Source organism: Antechinus flavipes, chromosome 3 (assembly GCF_016432865.1).
Source record: "Antechinus flavipes isolate AdamAnt ecotype Samford, QLD, Australia chromosome 3, AdamAnt_v2, whole genome shotgun sequence".
NCBI lineage: Eukaryota > Metazoa > Chordata > Mammalia > Dasyuromorphia > Dasyuridae > Antechinus > Antechinus flavipes.
Genome location: NC_067400.1, coordinates 366,204,949 through 366,208,854, shown reverse-complemented (window position 1 = coordinate 366,208,854; position 3,906 = coordinate 366,204,949). Strand labels below are relative to the sequence as shown.

Below are 3,906 nucleotides of genomic sequence, written 5' to 3'. Positions count from 1 at the left end.
GAACTTGAACATATGCTATATTATTCCAATAGAAAATAAACTTTTGAGGATAGGGCACTCTTTTTTCATCTTTGTATCCCTACTATCTAAAACTGTACCTAAATGTTGGCATTTAATGGATCTTGATTCGAATTGAATTAAATCAAGAAAAAAAAAAAAGATCTAAAATGGCATTCAGATCAAACTTAGAGACAAACTACTTTGGAGTCTTCTTTAGGAAAGCTTTAGGATCCAGATAACCACTAACGTGGAGCTAAAATTTTTTCTGATAAAAAAAATCCTTCTGTTATCTTATTAAATACGGAAAAGCCCAGTATATAACCTCACGTCTGTAACCAACTGTTCCCACCTTCAAGAGGACCAGATGTTTTTCAGCATGTAATAATCAGGTTCAATTAGGAAGAAGAAAAAGAGAGAGCAAGAAAGAGAGAGACCACTAAATCAATTCAAACTCTAAGTGAAAGCAGGCAAAAAGGAAGTAGTAGTATGTCAAGAGGAATCGGGCTCCATCATGAAAGAGTTAAGCCCTAACCCTGTTTGAAAGACTAGGACGTTTAAAATGACGGCGCATTGTTAGGAGCTTGTTTCGCATTTTGTTTGAAAGGCAGAACATCTAACCATGTGGCGGCCTTTCCACCTCTGGGGAACTTTGATTGGGTACTGACTCAGAAAGAAGAATACCAAGAATGGAGTTGCCAGCACAGCTTCTGCGGCACCCTGGGGCCTCTTTGGAAGTATCTCATCCAACTTCAGTCTGGGATGGGTAAGGAACACTAACTCCTGAAGGCAGGGGTCTGGATTGTACGACCTCTGGCGTCTCCGCTCAGCCTCCTGAGTCTTTGATTCTTTACTGACGAAGAGCAATCCTACATCAATTAGGTCATTTTAAGAGCTCACATCCTGGTAAGTAGGTAACATTCGCTAAATAAAATGGCGTTTTAAAAAGAGAGAGAGAGAGAAAGAAAAATGATGTATCAATAGATTTTTTTTTTCAATTCCCCGTAGTTGGACAAATTGCTTAACATATGTTTCTTTTTCCCAATAGATATATCTCTCCCTTATCCTTTGAGTAGTAACTGCTGTGAATAGTGGCGCTGATTATCATGCAGGTGAAAATGAAATTGAAACTGTGTGGCAGTCTACAGGATTTACTTGATGATCTCCACCTGCCCGGGCTGCCAGCTGTTATACATCTTTTTCCGTGATATACGTCTACAAAGCTATGTCAATGAAAATTGATGTTTTTGCTTTTTTGTACATTGGGGGAAGGGCTGGGGAATGGTCTAACATTTTGCTCCCTTTAATTTTATTTTCAAAATAATATTTCATCTGTAATCATATTTCATATTTTAAAATAATTTGGTATAATTGACTTTGAAATTTCAGTACTTGCCAAATTTTCCAACCATGAGGCCCTTGATTGATTTATCTTTTTCTCTGACACTTTATACCTGCAGTTTGCCAGTAGGAGTTATATATGGCTTAAAAAAAACTATAATCACCAGTTATCCTTTTCATTGACTGGTTACTTAAATTTTAATATTCATGCTCTTCTTGGTACATAAAAGATGGTGATATTGACCTGCCATTAACAGAGTCTACACTTGAGTCCCCCTCCCCCCAAGGGTTAAGAAGGAGGAGAATCAAACTCCCATAAAGAAAAGCACTGAATTAGGGAATTAAAAATCCTGCAATTGTGTGACCTTGGAAGTCATTTCACCTTCCTTGGCTTAATAGTCCCTTATCTGGAGAACACTGGAGAACAACATTGTTCACTGGATAACCTGCAATGTCCTTTTGCTTCTGGATAGTTCACATTGATTCAACTATTTGCCTACTTCTATATTTCTTCACATGTATCCATAAATATAATTATAGCTATAAATAATTCACACAATAGTAAGAAAACTGACTAAGGTAAAGGAGTGCCATGGAAAGGAGCTCATTCATCCCATATGATTATCACATAATCACAGAACTCGGGAGAGATGGTTCAGAACCCATCCAGATTAAGAAGACAGTCATGATCTCTGAGCTCTTTAGTGGACTCCTACATAATACAAATGGCAAGCAGTAAAAGTGTTCCAAAGGAGCTTCTATTTGGTATAGTTAGTTATGTGTTTGAAAGGGGAGGAAATAAGTATAAAAGTGAAATAGTGAGATAGATTGAAACCTCCAAATTTGTCCTCCTTGGTACTGACACTACAAATGTAACCAGTATTTGGTACTTGTGTACTCACAGTATCTTTAATGGCAACTTCATAAATCTTACTCTCTATCAAAGAGTATACTTTGTTTTCTGTCTTCCTCTTATTTCTTCAGTATTCCTCTTTCCATGAATGAAATATCTCCATTTTTTTTGCTCTGTTCCTTTATTACTGAAGTCTGCATTCTTATATGATGAAACCTCATAAAATTTAGCCTATATTAATTTGTGACAACTCCTTCCATCATAGACATACAGACACATAAAGGGCTGAAACTCTGAATTGCTTTTCTTACTGGAGTAAGACACACACACACAGACACACTCATACACAGTACTAAAGTCAATTCAAAGGTATTGTGCTTTTCCCACAGTAAACAATTAAATAGTTGTTTTTTTTTTTAATTTATTTAATTGGGTTTACTGCAGCTTAAGGTTTTGAGAGATCTAATTTTATTATGGGGGAAGGGAGCAGAAAATTCCTTCTCACATTTTGCAAAAGCTTTAGTGTTGGGGGAGGAAAGAAAGGGAGTAGAACATCCAACTTTTTAGAAGATGCATTGATTCTTTAGGGAGATTTATCTTATAAAATGTGGGAATGTTGGTTTTGAAGAAAATTTATAAAATAAATAACATAATGCTTAAATTAACCTCAAAGGAGCAGATTTGAAAATCTCATCAGACTTGGACACAAGGAGGAAGGAGCAGTTAAAAGTGATTTCTTGATTATGTGGGCTGTGGGTTAGAGCCAAAGTCAATTTGTTTGATATTTTCTCTATTGATTTCAATAAAGGATAAGACTCTGACAAGCTAAATAATTGCCCAATTCAATAATAATTTGATATTGCTCTAGGAGAATGCAAATTCCTTGAATGAAGTCATATTTATATTCCCAGCACCTGTTAGAACAGTTTACACTTAATATTTTCAAAATATCGTCAATTTGAATGGAAGCTGGACCTTATCTCAACATTTGTCTAAAATTTACTATACATTTTAAATTACTTTCATCCTTTTGTAACGGCCTTCCTAATTGTGTTTTATTAGTACTAAATTTCAGTTAATAAACATACTTAAGATACAAAAGTGGAAGTTTGAAAAATTAATTTTAAAAATTCATACATTACTTCTGAGTTTTCACTAATTTAGATTGGCCTTTTCTTAACATGACACTGATTTTACCATGTTCTGTTTTATGTTAAGTTTCTTTCTACCTTTTCTTATCATCATAATTTCCATCAGTCTCTGAAGATAAGAAGCAGCAGAGACAGTTTAGTGCATAAATGGCATTTAAAGATTAGCAGTTGTAAATCCAATCAGAACAGTAATTGAAACTAGTTTAAACAAACTTCCTTTGTGATCAGTAAAATCCATTTATAGTTAAAATCCTTTATGCATGTTTTAGAGCAAATTTCTTCTCAAATTTTTCAGAAGTTTCTGGGAAATTGCCAGTACAGATTGTATAACCAAGATGAACAGCCTATCTTGGACAATAAATAGAGCCAAGATTTTACTAAATAAAATAACTGAAAGTACTTATCCACCCAACAGATGCTTTTCATTTATGGATACTGGAGACCTGCTGTTTCATGGTCTGTATATCTGTAGGAGCCAATAGATACCCAATTGAAGATATACACAGAGAAAGGGTAATTCTTCCTGAATCAGAAGAATAAAGATCCCTAAAGAAACATCACATG

General features: G+C 34.9%; 1 long non-coding RNA gene across 1 annotated transcript; it reads left to right on the top strand.

Annotated features, from left to right (window-relative positions):
* Window positions 1–769: 769 nt before the first annotated feature.
* LOC127557964 (uncharacterized) lies at window positions 770–3,292 on the top strand. Its single transcript, XR_007952683.1, has 2 exons — window positions 770–903; window positions 1,046–3,292. It is a non-coding gene; the product is annotated as an uncharacterized LOC127557964 (long non-coding RNA).
* Window positions 3,293–3,906: the final 614 nt, after the last annotated feature.